The sequence below is a fragment of the Trichosurus vulpecula genome, chromosome 4 (genome assembly GCF_011100635.1).
Source record: "Trichosurus vulpecula isolate mTriVul1 chromosome 4, mTriVul1.pri, whole genome shotgun sequence".
Classification (NCBI taxonomy): domain Eukaryota; kingdom Metazoa; phylum Chordata; class Mammalia; order Diprotodontia; family Phalangeridae; genus Trichosurus; species Trichosurus vulpecula.
The window spans coordinates 87,380,802-87,406,656 of NC_050576.1; the positions used below are offsets into that span (position 1 = coordinate 87,380,802).

General features: G+C 35.9%; 1 pseudogene; it reads left to right on the forward strand.

Annotated features, from left to right (window-relative positions):
• The first annotated feature begins 11,266 nt into the window (after positions 1-11,266).
• Positions 11,267-11,606, forward strand: LOC118849169 (annotated as a pseudogene).
• The last annotated feature ends 14,249 nt before the right edge of the window (positions 11,607-25,855 follow it).

The following is a 25,855-nucleotide window of genomic DNA, read 5'->3' on the forward strand; positions in this document are numbered from 1 at the left end:
CTTGTTCATATCTACCATAGGCTACCATAACAACAATGTTGCTAGCAGCTGTCATGGGGGTGAAACACCAAGAACAAAAGCACACAGGAAGGCTGCTAGCACATGTTCTTTTATCTGCTCTTCTAAGGAAAGCAACTTTAAGGGGTTAACAATCTCACTTTAAGGAAATATACATATATCATTCACTTAGTTCAGGGGAAAAAGTCAGCACCCCAAACTTCAGAGCAAATAAAAAACAGAAACTACAAATGTACAATATATAAACAGAGCAAATAACACACAGAGATCAACAGACAGGCCTCAGTCTGTATGACCAAAGAGTTACATACTTACCAGAGAGAGAGGCACCAGTATCTGGGTTTTCAAAGCCAGATGGGCTCCTTTGGCTACCCAGAGTCTCGTCACCAACACTCTACCAATGATTGTGCCCCCAAAGGCAAAACACTAACCTCTGAGTTTATATATACTTCTTCAGAGTCAAAGGACTACACAACCATGCGACTCAAACCCATGGGACTTAGGCCTTCCCTTGAAGTAAGCAGGTCATCAAAGACTCCCCATTCAATCAAAGATTCCCTAGTGCTGAGAAGCACTCCAAAACAAAGACAACAAAAAGCCCACTTTGCTTGCATTACATTTGAAAAGCAAAACTCATCAAAGGTACTTGATTACCTCAGCATTCCAAAAGAGAAAACAATAAAAAAAGTCCCACCCTAATCACCATAACAGCTACTTCATTGATACTCATTTCAATTCCTCAGACATGATTGTTATTTATTCCATGTCTTGCAGCATTCTTAGAAAATTCCTATTAAAAAGATAATCTTTTGTTTCTTGGAACCAGTGGATGTTATCAAAAGAATTTTGCCAATTCATGAAGTCAATTGAGGCAATTATCCTCCTGTTCAATTAGGGGCCCAATTAGCTATCCAATTGTATTGTCTATCCCCCATAATATGATAAATAAGCTCAAAGTCCTGCTTCAAAACCTTATAATGTCATGGAGATGACTCTGAGTTGTCAAAGGCTATGCCAGCAAATCCAAGGTTCTGGTAGATTTTGCCATGCTCAAAAGGCTTTGAAAATGGCTCTAAAAGCCCAGAACCAAATTATGTAAGGAGAGGTCAAAAAACTAGTCACTTAGTGATGGATTCTTTGGCCATGTGTAATGGCAAGCAAAATGGGACTTTTCACTGTTCTTTGTTTGAATGGGCAGGTAAAGTGGGATCTTTTGCCTTGGAGTGTTTCTCACCACTAAGACAATTGAGAGCCACTGAATTATATATGATGTGGTGCTGGTGGTTGGCGCTTTCCCACACTCTTGGTGTTAGTGATTTCCCACACTTTGAGCCCTCAGAGCCCTGAGATGGGCATTTTGTGTTGGGGGTACACTCATTGAAAGGATATGGGTGATGAGACTCTGGGCAAGCTATCAAAATAGCCCCCAGCTGTGTAACCTAGACAGATAGATGCTGATGCTTCTCTGGTAACTCGGAATTGTGATTTGAATCAGACAAGGTCTGTCTGTTGATGTTTATAATTTCTGTTTGTATTTGCCTCGAATTTCAGGGGACTGATCTTTTCCCCCAGAACTAAGTGAATAATATATGTATGTTTAATTAAACTGAGATTGTTAACCCCTTAAAGTTGCTTTCCTTAGAAAAGCAGATCAAAGAACCTGTGCTAGCAGCCCTTCTTTGTGCTAGTTGTTGTCAGTCTTACACAGCCACAGCAACCACTAGCCATGTTGTTACACTATGGCAGCACATAAAACAAAACTAACATATGAGAAAAAAACAGTGAACAATTATATACAAAAGACCTTAATGGCTAGTGAAATCAGAGAATGCTTCATGGTGATTATCAAGAAATTATGTTTTAGAGCTTATTTGGCCAATTTAAATGTCATATTCCTAACTGTAAACCTCTGGAAAGGAAAGAATATGGCCCAAGTGGAGCAAATACTGATGAACCTTGGTGGGCTGTCAGTGACTTGGGGTGATGGGTTCTTCTCTGCAGATGCTAACTCCCTAAGATAAGGAGAATCCCTGAAACTTCACGGACAACCAACTGTAGGAGGGCAAGAATGTCACTAGGCTCCAAATGGGCACCAACACAGGGCATCTCAGGCAGGCATGACTGGTTATGGGATACCATGCCAGATCCTCTGTTCACCACTCTTCCTTTCTCTTCCTTGAATAGTTAATATATTTCTAGCAGTATCATTCCCAGGAATCATTCCCAGGAACTCTCAAGCCCTTTCTGTTCCTAACTCTTCCTCTTCTTCCCTACTCCCTAACCAGTGGTGGCACTGCTTCTACTGTTGTGCCTACATGTGCTGAGCCAGTGCCTTTCCACCTTGAATTTGCTGTAATATACTCCCTGTCCCCCAAGCCAGCAAAACTGGACCAATCACCCCATCTTCCCTGCTCCTAGACCAAATCTGTGGGGCACTTGACCCATTCAACATTTCTAGTCATTCTCCCATCCTGGCTTGTCCTTTCATTTAGGAATCTGTACAGTTATAGCCATTATTTAGGCCAGGGTTCAGGGCACTGCCTTGAAAGGAGCTGAACATGAGATCAATTTCTCTTCCACAAGGTTGTTCTTCCTGTTTCCTCCACCCCAGCCAAGCTACTGTGCAGACCTAATTTTTAGGGAGAAGCCTGTAGTGTATGCCATCCTGGCCACAGCTGGACTTTGAAACCCACACATCTGGGTAGGTCTCTCCTCACCAAGGGCCTTTTTTCCCCTTATTACCTCCTTTCTTGGCATTTCCTTATGCCTATGCCCCTCTTTACCCAGTAACCTGAGATACTGTTGGGAGCCGGAGGAGATATCCAGGGAAGTGGGTTGGCCTTGCCTTCTCTTCTCTCTTATCTTCTTCCCCTATTCCTAAAAAGGCCCAGCCAAAATCTAAGGCTTGAGGAATGTGAGTTTGCTGATGTGAATAAAGATTCCCAGTCTTTGTAAAAAAATATGAGAGGCTACTACTTTTCTACCACTGGATGCAGAACCAGATGCTCTTAGGCAGTCCCACTGCCTATACCCACTTCTGGGTCATAATTCAAGGGCAGAGATGAACACTTTCAAGCAAGAGGGAGTAGGAGCACTGAGGGGCACCTGTTGCAAAGTCAAGTGTTTTATATCTATTTCTGGGCCGTCATTTAAGAGTGCAGAGGGACACTTTTGGTCAAAGCAATAGAAATTCTAAGGGGTGGCAGCAGTTCCAGCCCCAAAAGATCAGGGGGGAAAGTACTGTTTCTGGTTCCAAGGAAGTAGGAGACCTGAGGAGCAGCACTGACTTCAATCCAAGGGATCAGGAGTCCTTCATGGTTAAGGACAAGTACAAACCAAGAGAGCATAGACTCTCCTCTTCCCACATGATGCCACCTTGAAAACACCAACAATTTCCAAAACCCCAGAACTAACTCTGAAAACAGCAGCATGAGAAAGACTGCTTTGGCTGAATCCCACAAATTTTGAAATGTTGTCTCATTGTTGTCACCATCTTTAATAAAATTGTTGTTTCTGTGATTTGTTTTTTGACCTATTCATTCTTTACTTAGGGTAAAATTTATATCTCTAAATGTGTACCTCAATAAAAGAAAGAGCATCAATGGGGTCATGAAACAAAAAAAAAATAAATGACATTAAAAATCCCAAATTGAACACCAAAATGGAAATCCTGAACAATCAAAAGAGTGAATAATAAAATGGCAATTTACAAAACACAGAATTAATAAAACTAGGAGTTGGTTTTATGAAAAAAAGAGCAATAAATTAGATAACCCACTGGCTCATTTGATTTTTAAAAAAATTTTAAAAATTAAATTATTAGTATCAAAAATGAAAAGGGTGAATGCACCAAGAGTGATGATGACACTAACACAATTACTAGGAGTTATTTTGCCCAAATATATGGCAGAAAAATTTGAAATCTAAGTAAAATGGATTAATATTTTAAAAATAAAAACTGACTAGATTAACAGAAGAGGAAATAATCCTATCTTACCAAAAAAAATTTGAACAATCCATAAAGGATATATCCAATCTTTTGAACAATCCATAAAAGATAAAAAATCCATAAGAAAAATATCACTGACCCCAGGTGGATTCACAAGGGAATTCTACCAAACATTTAAAGAAAAATTAATCCCAATACTAGATAATGTGAAAAATAGGCAAAGCAGGAGCCCTACCAAATTCCTTTTATGACATAAATATGGTTTTGATACCTTCAGGAGAGCAAAAGCAAAGAAAAAAAAACTATAGGATAATTTCCCTAATAAATATCAATACAAAACTTTCAAATAAAATACTATTAATAAATTACAAAGATCATATATTATGACCAGGTGGGATTTATGCCAGGAATGCAGGGCTGGTTCAATATCAGGAAAACTATTAGCATAATTGAACATATCAACAACAAAAATCATATGACTATATCAATAGATGCAGAAAAAGCCTTTGACAAAATACAATACCCATTCCTATTTGAAATGCTAAAAAGCATAGAAATCAGTGCCTCCTTTCTTAAAGTGATAAGCAGAATTTATCTAAAACCATGAGTAAGCAAGGAATGGGGATAAATTTAAAGCCTTTCCAATAAGATCAGATGTGAAGCAAGGATGTTTACAATCACCACTACTATTCAATACTGTACTAGAAATGATAACTATAGCAATAAGAGAAGAAAAAAAGTAAGGAATAAAAAGGCAATGAGGAAAAAAACTATCATGCTTTGCAGATGATATGATGGTATACTTTGAAAACCATAGAGAATCAACTAAAAATCTACCTGAAATCATTAACAACTTCAGCAAAGTTGCAGGATATTAAATAAACCCACATAAATTGCCACCATTTCTATATACTACCAACCAAATCCAAGAGGAAGCCAAAGGAAGACAGATTCCATTTTAAATAACTATAAACAATATAAAATATTTGACAGTCTACCTGCCAAGACAAATGCAAAGATTATAGGAACACAATTATAAAACACTTTTGACATCCATAAAGACAGATCTAAATAGTTAGAGGATCATTATTTGCTCATGGGTTGGCTGAACCAGTATAATAAAAATGACAATTCTACCTAATTTACTTATTCAGTGCCATGCCAATCAAACTACCAAAGGATTTTATAGAGCTAGGAAAAAATTGTAACAAAATTCATCTGGAAGAACAAAATGTTAACAATATCAAGGGATTCAATGAAAAACGTTAAGGAGGGTTGCTTAGCCATTCCAAATTTCAAATTATATTTCAAAGTGGGAGTCATCAAAACAATCAGGGTCTGGTTAAGAAACAGTAATGATCAGTGCAATAAATTATCCACTTAATAACTTAGGAATGTTGTGTTTGATAAACCCAATGAGCCAAGATTTGGGGGTGAAAACTCAACATTTGTCAAAAATTGCTTGGAAAACTGGAAAGCAGTCTGGCAGAAATTAGGTTTAAACAAACATCTCACACCATATACCAAGACAGTGTCAAAAGATAAATGATTTAAACATAAAGGGTGATATCATAAGTAAATTAGAAGAGCATGGGAAAATGTATCTGTCAGATCTATGGATAAGGGTAGAGTTTACATTTAAAAAAGGAGATAGAGAGCATTATGGAAAATAAAATATATAATTTTGTTTACATGAAATTTTTAAAACGTTTGCATAAATAAAACTAACAATCCAAATTAAAAGGAAAAGAGGAAACTGGGGGGAAATTCTGAAAAGTTTCTCTGATAAAGGCCTCATTTCTCAAATATATAGGGGACTGAGCCAAATTTAGGGCAGCTAGTTGGTATAATGGATACAGTACCAGGACTGGAGTAAGAAACATCTTTTTGAGTTCAAATCTGGCCTCAGACACTTATTAGCTGTGTGACCCTGGACAAGTCACTTAGCCCTGATTGCCTCAGTTTCCTCATTGGTAAAATGAGCTAGAGGAGGAAATGCAAACCCCTCCAGTATATGTGCTAAGAAAATCCCAAAAGGGGAGTTGAAAAGTTGGACATGAATGAAAACAACTGAACAACAACAACAATAGCAAGAGCCAAATATATACAAATAAGAGCCATTTCCCAGTTGATAAGTGATCAATGGATATGAACAAGCAGTTTTCATAAGAAGAAATTGAATTTATCAACAGTCACATGAAAAAAGCTCTAAATTACTATCGATTAGAGAAATGTAAATTAAAACAAATCTGAGGTACCACCTCACATATATCAGAAAAGAAAAATGACAAATGCTGGAGGGAATGGGGAAAAATTGGGACACTATTGCACTGCTGGTGAATTTGTGAGCTAATGTGACCACTCTAGAGAACAATTTGGAACTAAGCCCAAAGGGCTAGAAAACTGTGCATACTCTTTGACCAAATGATGCAACACTACTAGGTCTGTATCCCAAATAGATCAAAGAAAAGGGGAAAGAAGCTATTTGCACAAAAATATTTATAGCAGCTCCTTTTGTGGTGGCAAAAACTTGGAAATCAAGGGGATGCCCTTGAATTGCGAAATGGCTAAACAATTTGTAGTATATAATTGTGATGGAATACTATTGTGCTGTTAGTGACTAGTATGATGGTATTAGATAAACCTGGGAAGACTTTATATAAACTGATGCAAAACAAAGTGAGCAGAACCATAAGAATATTTTGCACAGTAAAAGCAATATTGTAAGGATGATCAACTATGAAAGACTTAACTACTCTGATCAAGACAATGATCCTAGATAATTGCAAGGGAGCTATAATGAAAAATATCTTCACCTCAAGAAAGAGAGAACAGATAAACTCAAAATACAGATTGAAGCTTACTTTTTAAATTTTTCTTTATTTTTATTCTTTTATTTGTATTTTCTTTTGCAATGTGACTAATATGGAAGTATGTTTTGAATGACCTCACATGTATGATCAAAATCAAATTACCCAACTTCTCAAGGATGGGAGAGGGGCAGAAGGAAGGGAAATAATTTGGAACTAAAATTTTTTATATTGCTAATTTTTACATTGGAAAATTGGAAAAATAAGTTAAAAATATATAAAAATAATTTAAAATATTAAGTAACAGGATAAACTAAATGAAAATCAATAACTAATAATCTCTAAATAGTGATGTAACTTTGTCATAGACATTTTAACAGCTGCTGAAAGTTAGTTTGAGTCTCCTATTAAAGGTCAATTCATTTTTCCAACCACAAGATCCTAATGTGATGCCTATCACCTATCTTAGACTCAATTGAACAAGGTGCCTACCCATATATATCACTTCATTCTAAAAGTGCTTTGCTGTACCTGTACTGTTGTTATATTGTAATAGTTTCCATGGTTATACTTCTTAGAATGGTGACTTTTTTTACATTTTAAAGCAAGTCTTTTATACTTTTGATGATCCTTAAGGTTACAACCTGTCATTCTAATGATAACTTAACATCACGAAACAATTACATTTTAAATGAAGATGACAAAACATAATTAAAAGTAACTATCATAAATGCTCAAACTTTCATTTCTTAGTTGAAATAATGCAACAAAAATTTAGTAATAGCAGAAATGAGGCTTTTAAAATTAAATATCTGCTTGAAGGTGTTGTAAGAAATGGAAAAAACAGTATAATCATATTTAAAATTATGTTGTCAGATTTCCTTCTCCCCTAAAAATGCCTTCAAGTAATTCTTGGAATTATCTTTAAACTAAGAGGCTTCCACCTAACTGCTAACCACTTGTGCTTTATAAAATTTGATATTTTAATTGCTGATTGCATGACCATGTCCTTTATATTCTGCTCTATTTCCTATCAGATATAGGACAATCTCTAATTTCCCCCTTTTCTATTATTTCACTAAATAATATAATTGAATTTTCTGTCTCAAATTAGATGGGGGAAAAGATACTACTTGTATTTGAGGAATATTTTACGATGAATATAGGGAAAGCTTTTAAGTTCATTGAATGATCCATATCATTAATCCATTCAATTATTGAGGACCCATTATCTACAGGACACAGTGAGAATATAAGAGATATAGGGGGTCTATGCAGTCTATGACTGTAACCATGATGATGACGACAATAACTACTACTACTATTAGTACTAGTAATGATAACAACAGAACTTTATATAGCACTTCAAAGTTTATAAAATGCTAAGATGATGTCTCAATTGATCCTGAAAAACTCTGTGAGGTAATTGTTATTTATTCTCATTTTACAAATGAGAAACTTAGGCTGAGAAAGATCAAGCAACTTGCCGAAGGTCACACTGAGTAGTCAATTTTTGAAAACGGATTTGAACTCAGGTCTTCCTGAGTTCTATCTACTGTTGCACACAGCTGTTTATGAAAAGGAATATCATGATACTTGTATACAAAGACTTTACAATGTAGTGGTTCAAAAATAACATACAAATTCAAATAAACATAATAAAACTTCCATTAATTGCGGTAAGTCTATATTGAAATTGTGAACAATTATATCTATAAATACTTAGGCATGAAAACAGAATGAGTTTTTCTTTATTTCCTTTCCAGATCGTACAGTACTTTTAAAATGTGTTTATTTTTTAACATTCTTTTCCTTTTAAGTTTTGAGTTCCAAATTATCTTCCTCCCTCCCACCTCATCCCTCACTCACTGATAAGACAAATGATATGATATAAATTATACATGTGAAATCATGCAAAACATATTTAAATATTAGTCATACTTTTTTAAAAGCAGGAAAAATAAAGAAAGTAAGAAATGTATACTTTAATTTATACTCAGATTTCATCATTTCTCTCTTTGGAGACATAATTTTTCATCACGAGTCCTTTGGAACTGTCTTGGACCACTGTATTGATCAGAGTAACCAAGTCTTTCACAGTTTGAGCATCATTATAACATCTCCGTTATTATGCACAGTGATTTCCCAATTTTTCTCTCTTCACTTTGCTTCAGTTCATATAGGTCTTGGAGGCTTATCTGAAACCATCCTGCTCCTTACTTCTTATTACACAATAGTACTCCATCACAATCGTATGCCACCACTTTTCCAGTCATCCCCCATCTGGTAAGCATCCCCTTGATTTTCAATCCTTTGTCAACACAAAAAAGACCTGCTATAAGTATTTGTGTGTATGCATACATACATATGTATGTGTGTGTATATACACACACACACACACATAAATATGTATATACACACACACACACACACACACATACACACACACACACGTATGCATATGTCCTTGTCCTTTTCATTCGATCTCTTTGAGAAAGAGACGTAGTACTGGCATTGTTGGGTCAAAGAGTAGGCACAGCTTTGTCATCCTTTGCGCCTACTTACAAATTGTTTTCCAGAATGGTTGGACCAGTTCACTATTCCACCAACAATTCATTAGTGTACCTATTTCTTCTTCATTCCCTCTAACATCTGTCATTACTGGTAGGTATGGGGTGATACCTCAGAATTGTTTTAATTTACCTTTCTCTAATCAATAGTGATTTAAAGCATTCTTCCCATATGACTAGAGACAACTTTTATTTCTTCTTCTGAAAACTGTGTGGTTATCATATCCTGTGGCCATTTGTCAACTGAGAAATGGCTCTTAGGTTTTTTTTAATAAATTTGGCTCAGTTGCCTATATATTTGAGAAACAAAGCCTTTATCAGAGAAACTTGCTGCAAATATGTTTTATATTATCTTACTTTCTAAAGTATCCTTTAGAAAAATGTATTTTCCCTTATTATCTCTTTTATTTAGTTTTTTGTTTTTTGCTTTTGCTTTCTTGGAGATGATGATTGCTACCCTTGCTTTGTTTTTTAGTTTAGCTGAAGAATATTAAATTCTGTTTCAATCTTTTATTTTAACTGTGTGTATGTCTTTCTGTTTCAAGTGTGTCTCTTGTAAACAACACATTGTCAGATTCTGGTTTCTAATCCATTCTGCTATCTACTTCCATTTTATAGGTAAGCTCATGCCATTCGCTTTCACAGTTATGATTAATTTTTTTTTCCTTCATTGCATTTTCTTCTGTTTCTTCTTTTCTCTCTTTTTATCCTGTCCCTCCCCAAAATTCTATTTTGCTTCTATTTACTACCTTCCTTAATCTGTTCCTCCTTTTATCATCCACTCCCCCTTTTTTCATCCATTCCCCCTTTTTTATACCTTCCCCTTCTATTTCTCTATTGGGTAACTTACATTTCTATACACAATTTTGAGTGTATACATGCATTCTTTCCTCTTTGATCCAATTCCAATGAGAATGAGGGTCAAGCATTGGCTAGCAGCACCCCATTTTTCCTTCCCCTGTAAAAGCTCTTCCTTGCATATCTCTTTCATATGAGGAAAGATTTTTTTCCCCCATTCTACCTCTCCCTTCCCTCTTCTCCCAATGCATCCCTCTATCTCACCCTTTCTTTTTTGGAGTTCATTTCAACCTAACCTACTCACATTTATGCCTTCTATGTATGTAAACTCCTCTAGAAATAATAAACCTTTAGGAGTTACATATATCATGTTCTCATACAGGAAATGTAAACAGTTTATTTAACTTTATTAAAACCCTTATGAGTACTCTTTCATGTTTACCATTTTACACATCTTTAGAGTCTTATGTTTGAATGTCAAATTTTCTATTCAGCTCTGGTGTTTTTGTTAGAAATGTTTGAAAGTCCTCTATTTCATTAAATGTCAATTTGTTTTCCCTGATGACTTTTACTCAGTTTTTCTGGGTAGGTGATTCTTCATTGGAATACTTTGCCCTCTGGAATATCACATTCCAAGCCCTCCATTCCTTTAATATGGGTGCTGCTAAATCTTTTGTGGTTTTGACTGTGACTCCACAACATCCAAATTCTTTCTTTTTGGCTGCTTGAAGTATTTTCTCTTTGATCAAGAGCTCTGGAAGCTGTTTATACTTATTCATGGAGGAATTCATTTCAGGATGTCTTTCAGGAGGTGATTGGTGGATTCTTTCAATTTCTATTTTACTCTCTGGATCCAACATATCCAGAAAGTTTTCTTCGGTCATTTCATGAAATATGATATCTAAGCACTTTCTTTGATTCTGGCTTTTAGGCAGTCAAATAATTCTTAAATTTTCTCTCTTAGATGAATTTTTCAGGTCATTTGTTTTTCAGATGAGATAGTTCACATTTTCTTCTTTTTTTCATTTTTTTTACTTTTCATTGTTTCTTAAAATCTCATGGAGTCTACGCTCTCTCCTTCCTTCTGCTTTGGCTGCCGTTGGGGCTACGCGCCCACAGCCATGGCCATCCAATACCCCATGGCCGTGGGCCTCAACAAGGGCCACAAAGTTACCAAAAACGTTTCGAAGCCGCAACACTGCCGCCGCCGTGGGCGCTTGACCAAACACCAAGTTTGTGAGAGAGATGATCCGGGAAGTGTGTGGATTTGCCCCTTATGAGAGGCGCGCCATGGAATTGTTAAAGGTCTCTAAGGATAAGAGAGCCCTTAAGTTCATCAAAAAAAAGGGTGGGAACTCACATCCAGGCCAAGAGGAAGAGAGAGGAGCTCAGCAACGTCCTAGCTGCCATGAGGAAGGCTGCTGCCAAGAAGGACTAAACTGGACCCTGCCAATCTTTCCCACTTACTCAATAAAGATTTGACAAATAAAAAAAAAATCTCATGGAGTCAAGAGCCTCTGCTTTCCCTATTCTAAGTTTTAAGGAATTATTTTCTTCATTGAGGTTTTTTATCTATTTTTCCATTTGGGCAATTCTGTTTTTTGAAGAGTTCTTTTCTTCTGTGAATTTTATGCCTCTTTTAGCATTATGCCAATTCTGTTTTTTAATTCTGTTGTTTACTTCAGTATTTTTTGTGCCTCTTTTATGAAGCTCTTGTCTTTTTATGATTTTCTTATATTACTCTCATCTCTTTTCCCAATTTTTCCTCTATCACTTATCTGTTTCTTTAACTCTTTCAGAAAGTCCAGTTGATCTTGGCTCGAATTACCATTTTTCTTTGTGGCTCTGTATCTATTTCATGTCTTAGTCTTTCCTGCCACTGTAGTACCTTTTTATGGTCAAATTCTTGTTTTTGTTCATTCATTTTTTCCAGCCTATTTCTTAACTTTGAACTTTACATAAAGATTGGGTTCTGTTCACTTGAGGGTGGGGAGGCACTGCCCCAATCTTCAGGCATTATCTTTATATCTATTTTTCTATCTGTCTATCTTCTATCTATTTTTGCTGCTATTTTTAGAGGTAGTTCTTGGGTCTTCAAATTTTTGGTGCTTCCAAGGTGGTGTGATCCTGGGAGAGGTATGGTTCCTGCTCCCCTGGTCTGCACTTAGGTCTTTACCCAGTTAAGGGATCGTGGTCTCCTGTAGCCACAAGCTCTAGTGTTCCTCTTTTCTTTGGAGCTGTGACCCAGAACCCTGCAAGGACAACAGAGTTTCTCCAACCAGTGCCATTGGGACTCAGTTCTAGCAATAGTCCCCTGCAACCTCTTTTGTATCAGTTGTCTGACCCCATTACCATCCGTAGGCTAAGAGCTCCTGAAGCTGCTGCTGTTGCTGTGGCAGACAGCCATGTGTGCGTGGGGGGTGGGGAAGGATCTCTGAACAAGCTTCCACCCCACTGTCACACAATTCTTCTGCTGACCTCCTAATTTTTGAGGCTCTATTTTAAAGTTATTTGGAGGGAAATTTTGAGAGAGTTCAGTTGGGTTGCCTCTAATCAACCATCTTGTTTCCCCTCCCACCTTCCCCACCTTAAACCACATTTTAGTTGTCAAAATGTTTAAAATCTGTTTAATTCCTCAAATGTCATTTAAAATATGTTTAAACTCATTCAAATTTTTACTATTACTGTTATGTGGATTCCGAACTTCAACCATTCCTTAAAGATATACATAGCGTTGAATCTAATTGAATACTGTATTAGGAAATAAGAAAGGCAAACCTCAACTAATGATGCTATCGGTTCTTGCAAAAACAATAACAAAAACAAAGAAACTTATTTTAGGTGAAACAATGTTTCAGGAAAAAGTTAATTCCATGTCAGCAAATGATATAAATTCAATTTAATTAAGCAAGAAGCATGTATGAGCACTTATAATTTGTCAGGAATTGAGAAAGTACTGAGAATATAAGGAAAACCCAACCCTCAGGGAGATTATGTTCCAATGAGAGAGATAATGTGAACATAAATCTGAACTTACAACTTAAATAAAGTTCGGTTAAATTGAAGGTAGCTTTAGAGAAGAAGGCACTAGTGTTTTGGGTAGAAGGAGAACCTGGAAAGGTTTCCTGGAGGAAGACACTTGAGAGGCAACTCAGTGGTGCTGTGGACGGTGCTGGCCTGGAGTCAAGGAAGACCTGAGTTCAAAATAGGCCTCAGATGCTGAACAAGTGTGTGACTCTGGCCAACTGACTTAACCTACGTCTCCCTTAGTTTCCTTATCTCTAAAAATGGGGATAATAAGAATACCTACTTCCCAAGACTGTTGTGGGGATAAAATGAAATAATATTTGCAAATCAGTTAACATTGTGCCTGGTACATAGCTATTAGCTGCCCTAAGACTTTTAGAGTGCCCTACAAGTGTGGAGCAAAAATGAATGAAGAGATAAAGATGCCTGTATGATTACAATCCTTAGAAATGGAAAGAGTAATACTGTCATCAAAAATAGAGAAATTAATGGAGGGGCAGGTATTAGGATAAAGATAATTAATTTTTTATAGATATACTAAGCTTCAGTCACTATCCACATGTCCAGGAAGGCAAATGTAAACCTCAGAAAATAACTTTAGGAAGAGGTTGGGAGTGAGATAGAGAAATGGAAGATGCGGGCTACCAATATTCAAATTATAAAAAAAAAAATTCCCCATCCATCCAAAGGATAATAAACTCTCAAGAATGAAACTCTAAGGACACACAGATCTAATGAATAAGGAGAAATAAGGTAAATCCTAAAAGATCAACATAAATATCTGCACAGGGAATTTGTCCCCTAACTTTGATTTTTATTTTAAGGTGTAGACTATGAAGCAAGTGAAAATAACTGAGGATTGATGCAAAATAGAAGTATAGTCCTGAATCAAGAAAGCTCAAAAGAAGTGTAGACTAGCAACAAATAGTAAGGAGGACAAGAAGTCCATTTTAGGTACTCTGGAAAACAAAAGAATAGAAACAAAGAGTTCAGACTGCTACTCATTGTGCATGGGCAGATAACCTCGGAGTAGGCAGCAGAAATATTCAATTCATATCTAACTTTGGTTTTTCCTGTCAGGGAGAATGAGTTTGGAACTAGAAATGAAAGAACAAAATTGACCAATAGAGATTTGAAATTTAAAATAAATAGAGAAATTGCAGAAAAGTACCTAACGGCACTCTCAGTTCAAGTCACTCTGCCAGGATCAGCTATGTTCCAGCATACTAAAACAAAGCAAACCAAAAAATATGTGACATGCATGTCAGCTGAGCTACTGTCAGTGGCCTTGAAGACCTTGGAGATTAAAAAGGGTGACAGTTTTCAAGCAAAACTTGTTGTTGAGTCTTGCAAACTGAGTTGAGTCTTTGACTTAGATTCCTGTGAAAATTTTTGAACATATTATTAAAGTGTCCTGTGAACATCTAGATATCAAATCAGTGATCACTGGGATCCAACATGGCTTCATCAAGCACAAGTCAGACTAATTTCACTAATTTCATTAGGTCTAATTTCAAATTTTTAATGGGATTACTAGACTGACACATTAGAAGAAAACTGTAGGCCCAGTCTACCTAAATTTCTGCAAAGAATCAGGCAAAATCCCTTGCTCCAACTTAGCAAATGGTAAGATTTGGTTGGACAACAACATAGGTGGATTCAGTTACTGACTGAATAATTGAAACTAAATAATATTTATAAGTCAAGATTGACTTGAAAGTGTCAAATGGAACGGCCCAGGGATTTGTTCTTGGTCTGGTTCCCTATAAGAAATTTTTAAAATAACTTTTTATTGTCTTCTGTTTCTTATATTATCATAACTTCCCTCAGTATTCCAGAGAGCCATCTCATATAACAAATAGTATTGTTTTTAAAGAAGAAAAAAAGTACAAATGATTTAAACACTAAAATGTGCAATGTGTAACACCTTTCAACTGCCTACCTCCACAAAAAGATGGGTTGAGGATGTCTTATCATATCTCTTCACCTGAGTCATGGTTGATCCTTACTATTTTGTTACACAGGCAGTGTGTTAGGAGCAATGGTCAATTTTAGATCTCCTCAAAGTGTATGCTCAGCATTTCCATTAAACCATACAGCCTCCATTATCTCTAATGTCACCTCACTGATTTTCAAGGACTTATTACTACCCCATGTTTTGCATCTCATTTCAAGCATTGGGACATCAATTAAAATGATAAATAAACTATTTAACTCTCCCTACCTCTTTCTTAGGAAATGTTTTCCTTTTTTTCTAAACCAAGGAAAAAGACAAAGTTTATTAAGGGTTTGCCATATTGGGTTGTCTTAAGAAATCTCACCATTTGTGATGCCTGTTTTCATAAGTGGGCCAGATTCAATCTGAGCTGAGCTAGACTGGATCTGAGCATCTTCATGGAGTCAAGATGAGACTTATGTACAGAAAGATTGTGGGAGGGAATGTTGTCCTTTTATCTCAGCTTGTTGAAATTTCCCAAACCCTTAAATGTTCAACTGAAGTGATACCTCCCACCCAAGGCCTTCCCTGATAGATACAGCAGCTAGTGCTTTATGATTCACCCCCAAAATTACTTCGTAATTGTGTGTATACACATATACACTTGTGCACATAGGTTCATGTAAGTATGTATGTATTACTTATCTGTATACATTTTTCCCAGGATAATGTAACCTTGAGGGCTGAATTTTTTTTGGCAGTCATTATCTCCTCATTACCTAGAAGAGTGCTTTGCCACATAAGGGCAGGTTTGATAAACATTTATTGAATTCAATTTCAAAGAGTCAAGAATTTTGCTTCCTTCTTGGTTTTGTGGAAAATTGTACTGGCAAAGAACCATTGAGTAGTTATATGCTGCATACAAGTACATGGGCTTTCTTTGTCTGGTATTGATAAGCTGAGCATCACTATAGAAAACAGATTCAATGACAGTTGACATTTATAAAGTACAGGAAATATATTATTCATGTGAGGCTCACATGAATCCTTTGAGTTAAAAATCATATGTATTATCATATCTATTTTAAAGATGTAGATGTGTGTATTCAAGAGATGAACTGACTTGCTCATGGTCTCCATGGCAGTATTTGAATCCAGATCTTTCTGTTTCCAAAGACTAGCACTCTATCCACTTTAGCATGAAAGATTCCTGGATTAATGCAATGGGTGAAAAAGATACACGACAAAAATGAAAATGCTTTCAATCCAAAGACTAGTTTTAACACAACTAACAATACAACTGTGTACAATGAGAAGTAAGCTGAAATAACAAGTTGATTAGACTCTAGAGAATGCTATCCTTTGAGGCAAATTAAATTTTGTATGTTTGTATTCATCAACAGTAAATTCACTACTTAAATAATTTCAGACCATCATTCTACTGAACAATAGAGGACACAATCTTCAGAGAAAAGCTCTGTCTGAATTGTTTGATTTCCTTTCCCATAATATCAAATTAAATAAAAGAAAAGCTATGCTAGCAATTTTGTTTTGTATCTTCTCTAATGAGAATGTTAATTCCCCTTCATGACATACTTAATTGCAAAAACAAAAAAAATCTGTCTCTGCTACAATAAAGCCAATTCTTCCATAAAAGCACAATTTCAGAGATTTTCAAAATTCAAAAAAAACCTTTTTATTGCAACCAAAAGACTATCTTTCAGATAATTATAGGCCTCCTTGAAATCCACAGGGCTAGTAACCTGTTACTACTAAATTGAAAATATTTTCACAAAATTAACCAAGTTCCTAAAAGCATATAAGCATGAAAAAATGCTAAAAGATACTAGTAAGAATACAGATGCAACTATGGCAGGAGACGTAAAATCACACTTGTCATTCGGAGGTTTGTTCAAACACTCATTTGGTTCTCTACTCTTCAATGACATAAAATCTAGACTGTTCATTATCCTTTCAAGAATGGGACAGTTTAATGAATTATTTACCAAAAGAGTGGGTTAGAGGAGATAACAGAAAGGACTATGACAAAGCTTGACACCTGGCTGTGTTTCTCTGGTGATTTTGTCTATCATCTGATTCCTTGTCTCTATCTCTTTCTTTCTATGTATATGTATATATGTAACCACATAGATACATAAACACCATATAAGATTATCTTAAAGATGAAAATCCAGAAATTTGCTTTCTGCTATACAAAACTCTACTGTATTACTGTTTTACTTTTGCTATTATAACATGAATGGTCATTATGCATATTTTAAATTAATAATAGCTAATATTTATATAGCATATTATATTTTATTTCATTCCTCACAACCCTATGAGTAAAGTACTATTATGAATATATTTTACAGAAGAGAAAGAGTTAAGAGGAGTTAAGTGATTTGACCAGGGAGAGATTCAAACCAAGGTCTTACTGACTCCAAGTACAACACTCTGGTGACATCACAATGTCTCCAATTAATTAATAAAATAGTTTGGTTAAAATTTTAATTGCTTCATTAAGAATTTCTTGTATCATGCCACTCTTGTTGTCCCATCTCCTCAACACATATGGAGTCAAGGAATACACATAATAGGGGAAGGGTAGAAGAGAAAGGAGAGAAGAATAGATTGTAAGAAAAACTGACATATTATCAAGAAAGTTCAAGCAGACAGGAGCCATCTCCTAAAGTCAATTGTTAAGTTTACACCATGAGCATTTACAGCAGAAACTGGCGAACACTATATACAAAGGCTCGCTTTATTGATTGACTGATTCTCCAGATTTAGGGAAGTGAGGGAGAAAATGTTAATTAAACTTAAAAGTGTGTCACGCGTTTTGGAGAACTGGTTGTTAAACATTTACCAGCACAATCCTGGTTCAATGCCAGTTTTAAGAAAAGTTTAAGCAAAATGGCTAGTTTTGCCATGGCACAAATGACAATGAAGTACTTGTTTTACGCATACAGTCCTTAAAATAATTGTCTTGGTCAAAATTTGGTTTATGAGGGCTATAAGGTGAAAATACTGCAAGTCAATGGTGCCATTCCCTTAGACTTAAGCTTTGGAGGCTGGGGAAGCACGTTATGAGGTTATGCTGCATCATACGGTCTCCAAAAAGAGATACCCCGTTATGAGAATCAATTCCAAATAGCAATCCAAGGAAGTACTAATGCTGGACAAAGCATCCCAATTTGCTCTCCTTTTTTGTCTTTGTATCAAGGCCTTCTCCAGTTTTCCAAATCAGATCAGATCCACTCTGTACTGGAAGCTCTTAACTCATGTTATTACTTCTCCAGATCATACCTTTATCTGTTCCAGACTTCTGTGATACTGGCCTCCAGGCACTAATAGGACTCAACATCTAAAGCTATGAGACTGAATCTCAGTCAAGGTACTTGAACAGTCTAATCAGCTGTCTTCTTCACCATATCTCTCTCAAACCACTGACCTCTCTCTACTTGGACTCATTCCTCAATGATTAGCATACTTTCTACATGGTTATACTTAACCCATTCCAGTGATTCTGAACCGATCTCACTGAACAAACCACATCCCCCACCTCTTACTATCCAAATCCTTACTCCCATCTTGCCTTAACCTTCCCCTCCCTTGGCCCTAATGGTCCACTCCAAATCTACCCATCCTTTCCACTGTGCTCTCTAGAATGTCTGCTCCATAGTAAACAAACTTGCTTTAATCTTAAAACTTTTTTTTCTTTCCCGTTCTCTCAATCTTCTGGCTCTCACTGGGACAAATCTCTCCTCCTGGTAACACAGCGACTTCACTCATATCACAGATTCATTAGTCATTGTGGGAGTAGTTGGAACATTCTAAACCAAGAAAAGGAAATAGTTTTCTCTAGACAAATCTGTTGTTGCTGTTCGGTCATTTTTCAGTTGTGTCCAACTCTCCACAGTCCCAGTTGGCATTTCCTTGACAAAGATAATGTAGTGATTTGCCTTTTCCTTCTCCAGCTCACTTTATAGGTGAAGAATTGAGGAAAACAAAATTATATGACTTGTCCAGGGTGACACAGTTGAACTCAGAAACATGAGTCTTCTTGATTTCAGGTCTAGCACTCTATTTACTGCCCCATCTAGCTGCCCCTCAGACAAGTCTGAGTGTATGGGCAATCTTACTGTACGGGCAAGCAATTACTTAACAGAGTGAAAAACTAGGCTTGTTTTCAGGATCATATTTATCAAACTAATTTTTAACTTGAACTGACAAGATGAATTTTTATGTAGTCAGAATACTTTTTTTGAGATCATAACCTTTGATGGAGTAGGTCTTTTCTCAGTGTCACATCTGATTTGGGAGACTGCATAGGGTAGTGAAGTGAATACTGGTTTGGAGCACTTTGATTCAAATCCTGGCTATTCTACTTACAATGTGACCTTGATAAAAATCACCTCACCTCTGTGGGATTTAGTTTTCTTGTCTGTAAAATAAGGGTTGGTGGTGGATCAGGTAACCTAACGTGTTCTATATCAGCTGTAGACCCACTAGAAAATTCCATCTTGTATCCCTTTCACTTAACCCTATATCAATCATAAAAGAAGCTTTTTTTTTCAAAAGGCTGCATGAAAAATCCCCATGAAAACATATGAAAAAAGGGACCGAGTATGAAATTTTCATTAAACCTACTATCAATTCTCATTAGTCACACAACCTAATTGCCATTCAGCACACAATGATGTCTTTCAGCCCTAGGCCAGAACTTATTGTCAGGGCTATTTTAACATTCTTTCTTTCTTTTCATGTAGAAGTGTGTGAAAATCCACTTCTGATTTTAAAAGTATTTTTCAACTTAGGGTTTTATAGTCATCCTAAAGTTTCCATTTAAAGCTTACTGAATTCTGACCTACAGAAGTATGAATTCTAAAGGACAAACAAATGGCAGTGACAGAAACATAAATACATATGCACAGACACACAGCAAGGCCATCAAATCCTTTTGATGAAAGCACACAGGAACGAATTTTTCCTTACGCTATGACCCAATTACTCTTAAAATAAAATAATACCTACTGGAAGGGGGAGTAACAATCTTCTATGTTTCACTCCAGTTTTACTATTCCTGTTCAATCAATTGAAATGTAAAATTAGTTAAAAAAATGAGAAATTACGACACAGCAAGATGCATGTTCAATATAGTCCCTAAGGGTCTTCTTTTTTTTTTTTTAATTTCCATTTATTCTTCTATCTCTTCCAACTTTTCCTAATTACTATGCACTTAGAAACCTTGTCACATCTTTCCCTGTCTACACAACTGGGATTTACATTCTCTCTCATAATATACTACTACAAATGAAAACACTGTTTCCAACAGAGAATTCAATAGTGGCCAGAGAAAATTAGAAACGTGGGTACATTAACACAGTTCTAACGAAATCAGACTGTAATTTCATGTAGAGTGCTTTAGAAATTCTAAACTAGAAAATTCCTACAGGATGGCATATTTGGCCAAAAAGTTTTTGTTTTTATTGGTTTGTTTTATTATTTTAAAAAAGGCAATGGAGATACAAAGAAAATTTCCTATATTCTCCTCAAGGGAAAAAAAATAAAACAAGGAAAATCCTTCATTAACCAATAGGAAAACAAGTTTTATTTTTTTAAATAAATCTTTTTAATGAGGTCTTTTTTTATTTCCCTAATTGCTAATGCTTTAACATCCTTATTTGTTTTGTGTACATGTGTACAAAATATATCTGTACATGAGGTCTCCCCCAGTAGAATGTAAGCTCTTTAAGAGCAAGAGATATTTCCTTTTTTGGTATTGGTATGCCTACTACCTTGCACATAAAAGGTGCTTAAATGTTTGTTAATTGACTGATTAAAATAAATTTCATAGAAAGGCAAAAGTGTACCTTATATTCTTTTTCAAAGATGGGAAACTAATATGCTTTCAAATTAATTGATATGTTTGATTTTTTTTTTTTGCTAAACTTTCTTGTTCACTCTCTTTGCTGGCTATGAGAGATAAAGATTTAAAAAGAAATATTTAAATTATATGGTCCCTTTAAGGTTTTTTTTTAATAAGGAACAATTAAGGGTAAAAAGGGATGAGCTATGGGAAGTACCTCACCTAATTTTCATGTGTATGTTTCATAACTAAAAAAGAGTAAAACTGATCAAATAGGAAATCATATAAACATTTGAAGACTGAGATTTTAAAAGAATTGTTAATTTGATAAGGAAAATTTTGACAATTGTAACTTTTTAAGTGAAAGTTGAGTAACTAGAAGTCAGAAGGCTTTCATTTAAGCCATCCAGAAGAATACAGACCAGTAAGAGGCATCAGGTTCAGAAGGAAGAAAAACCTGAGAAGAGTTAAAAACACAGTGTGTTTGTGTATGTGCTCGTGTGCATGCGTGTGTGTGTGTGTGTGTGTGTGTGTGTGTGTGTGTGAGAGAGAGAGAGAGAGAGAGAGAGAGAGAGAGAGAGAGAGAAGGAGGCTTCTTCTTGGAGCTATTAAAAGCAGTCAGATGAGAGAAGGCTTCAGTTCAGTTGTAGAGAACTGATTTAATCTGTCAAGAGTTCCAGAGATAACTACTGCCTAACTAAAATGGAAAAAAGGGGTGGGGTGGGGGAAAGGGAAGGGAGGGAAGGAACTTTCTAAAGGTCACTCTCTGCTGCCACCTCAGGCTTGAGAAGGAAAAGCAGAAAAAGTTGTACAAGTGCTGTGAAAGCTGGCTTTAAGAGGGAACCTGAGCTCCTCAATGAGGTTCTTTCTGATTGCACAGCACAGCACCCAAGAGAGTAGATTGATTGGCTAGGTTGTTCTAGATAGCTCCAGAGATAGTCAGTTTTATGAGACTGGAAGTTTTCTGGCTTAAAGAGAACTGATATTCACATTAAAAGCTAATACTTTCTAAAGTTCTTTTATTTTGAAGGTGATGATTAATTGAAAGAGCTTGAAAGGCTATAGTTGAATAGAGAACAATGAAATTTTCCAGATGAAAAGTAGTGAAAATCAATGGCCAAGCAGTGAGCAGAGAAGCCTTTTCATGTGGTGTAGATGGTCCTCAAAAGACCAATAACTTGGAAACCTGAAGTCTAGAATTGTGAACCACCCCAAGTACAAGAGTTACCCTCCATACCAGGATACTAATGAGTATATACTCATTCTTTACCACTGCCATTGAGTGTACTGGTGGGAAAGTGTGATCTGGGTTTACATGAATATTTTAATGTATTGTTATTCATATAACCATTTTAATATATTAGTAATTGTATTATTATTTTGCCTTACTATATAATTATATAGATATGAAGTCCAAAATTGTTGTTATTGTTAATAGCTAATTGTGAAAATGTCACACACTGTATGAATGCATTGCTTTGTGAGTATAAATACAAAATACATTGGGTGGGGGTTAAAAAGCTACAGTGGTAAGTAAAGCAAAAACATTTCCCCTCAACAGGGTTACCATTAGGACCATTAGAGAATTTGAATGTCACCATGTTGCTGGTAATATATCTGGGAATTTAGACATGCTAGTGTGAAAGTAAGCTGGATGAGTGTGCCAAAACAAGAGAGAAGTTAGGCTTTGACACACCTGGGGAGACGTGGGAGAGCCAAATCCTACAGAGTCTGGTTATTGACTACAGTCTCTACCCCTTTTAAGATATTACAGTGTGGAGGCCTTAGATAAGACCACTCGATTGGAGTCATTATACGTAAATCTAAAATAAACAATGTTCAAGATATATAGTTTATCTGGCAGCAGTATGTGCATTTGTCAGAAAATAAGGCTGCTTTTAAATACTAAGGATTCACTCTCATGACATTAAGGCTGTGACCATATACACAACTGAAGGTTAAAAAATTTGTCACCCTGGATTTTTACTTTTTCTCTGCGCACTGTGAAATCATGAAAATGTGTGTTTCTTGTTCTCAGCCCCACAACTGGCACCACATCGTCTAGTCGCCCCAATTTGGCAGACCATATTATACAAAGCCTGTCCAATTCTATTTGGTTATACAGACCCAACCTCAAAGTGCATTTCCTCAAGTACTTTCAGCACTTAAATTTGGAAAATTGACAACCAGCATAGATACTGTATTGATTTGTATCTTCTCAGTAGTGCAGGTGGAGCAGAGAAATGAAAGAAGGTCCTTGAAATTAGTAAATTGGCACTCATCCATCGCTGGGTGTATTCTCTCCTCACTATTCATCTCATTTTGACCAGGATAATATCTAACTGAATGCTTTCTATGAGGGTCATTCACAAAGCAATGCCCCTTGGTTTTTAATTTCTTTAGCCAGCCATCAGCCTACAGCAGAATAGTTTCTTTTGGAGAACTTGAATTTCCTGTTATATTCTTGAAATAACAATGAAGCCTGACCTTGTGACTCATGGAGAACACTGTTAGCCACCTTTAGATTGCAATAATATGGTACAGAGTAATTATGAGCAAATAGAGTTACAAGAAAACATGCTAATTAAGGTGTAAGACAACCTTCTTTTTTTGCAAAGACAGTGCAATCAGTGCATCCTTTTATTTTCTTGGCAAAGAATGAAGTCTCAAAGCCAAATATTTCACTCTGGCTCACTCTACACTTACAGCACATTGTGCATATTCAGTATACTTCATTTACACTGGTATACCTTTGACAATTTTAGTGTTTATTATTCCTTTGCAATAAATGCTTTATATTTACTATACATTTAGTGGTTTTATAACATGCTTATGATTACTTAATGATTGGCAAAAGATTTTAGTCATATGTAAAGCAAAATGGCATTTTTCCCCAAGGCAGCTTTATCCTGCATTAATACTTTGTGCTTTTGGTTAAGGAGGGCAGAACATCAGCAGGACTATCAGAGATCCAATAGGCTAACTCACAGATAGCCAATGGAAATTCTCCATTGACATAACTGTCATTAAATTTAGAATTTTGAACACAGAAAAGGCTTTTCTTGTTGCCCAGGTTATAAAGAAATAATAATATCAATTTACATTTATATAACATTTCAAACTTTATGAAATATTTTCTTTAGTCAGTTAGCAAGCATTTTTATGCACTTATTAGGCACCAAGCACTCCTCTAAGCAATGGGGATATAGAAAAAGGTAAAAGCAAAAATAGTCCGTTCCTCAAGGAGCTCACACTTTAATGGGAGAGACAATATGCAAACAACCACACACATAGAAGACAAATACACAAAGAAAAAAAGATCATCTCAAGGGAATAGGCAAGATTTGGCATACAGAAGATTGGATCTTAGCTAAATTTTTGAATAAAGCAGGGGAACCTAAGAGGTAGAGGTAAGAAGGGAAAACATTCCAAGCCTGGGGAACAACAAACACAAAGGCAGAGAAAGTAGAAATGGAGTGTTATGTGCTAGGACCAGTAAATAGTCCCATGTAACTAGATTTTAGAATGTGTGGAGGGAAGTAAAGTTTAAGAAGATTGGAAAGGAGGAAGGATGTCAGTTATGAATATCTTTGAATGCCCTAGGAGTTCTCCAAAATCATGCAGGTAATAGGAAGCCTCTGCAATAAAATGAGACTCAGATTGATTCCTGATTCTAAAAATATGTAGCAATGTTAAAATTACTTGTGGACCAATGATGAGGTGATGATAATGTGACATGTTATGTAATTTTAAGGCATGTTAATAGAATGGGTTCTTTTTCGTATATGGGATGGACTAAGTGGACACTGAGGTCTATTTTTGATGATTCTTTGAGTGTTTTATTTTTGTCTTTGTATCATCAATAGCAACATGTCTTGCACACAGTAGAGACTTAAGTTTTTGTTGAATGTAATTGAATTATTTCAAAGATCTATGGTTTCATCAATGTGGATACTCACTTTACAATGCAATATCCACCAAAGGATAGTACAAGCCTTATTTAATATTGAATTTCTGAGATTATAGTGCTGTAAGTAAAAATTAATCTACCTTCAGGCAACCTGTAGATGATTTTCTCTAAATTTAATGGGGCTAATCATCAGAAAGCAGATAGTACAGTCTATCACCCAGTCTTCTATATACGTTAGTACACAGTCTTCTATATTCATGCTGAAGCATGAATTCTTATAGGTAGTTACAATTAATATGTATCATGTGTCACACTTTTCCATTAAAGTTCCTATCGTGGGTTCAAATCAATTGTACAAAAATGGAATGGGGGAGATATATAAAGAAATAAAGGTCAAAGTCAACCACAAGTTCAATACCAACCAAGAGAATCACAGAACCAAAGAAGGCATCTAGTCTAACCTATGCCTGAACAGCATACTGGACAAGTTTGTTCATACAGGCTTCGATAATAAATTGCATTCTATTCTTCTGTCTGCTTCCTGAGGAACGAATTACACTGTTGATAGTTCTGTTAGGAAAAGTTTGCAACTTCAAGATTAAATTTGCTTCTTTTTGTTTTGGCCTTTGGAGTCAACAGGAACAAATCTAAGCCTTCTTCCATTTAAAAGTGCTTTAAATATTTGAATCCAGCCATCTTGTCCTCCACACGTCTTCTCCAGGGTAAACATTCCTAGTTCTTTGTATCAGTCTTCATATGACATGATCTCAAAAGTACTTCACACCATCCTAGTTGCCATCCTCTAGAATGATCTCTACTTTATTAAGACTCTTCTAAAATGTGATACAAAGAATGTGGTACTATCCTCCTGATGTGTTGTTATAAGAGTAGTTTGACTTGCCTAAACCTAGACACAATGACTCTCTCAGTGCAATTTAAGATTGCATCAGCATTTTTGGCTGCCA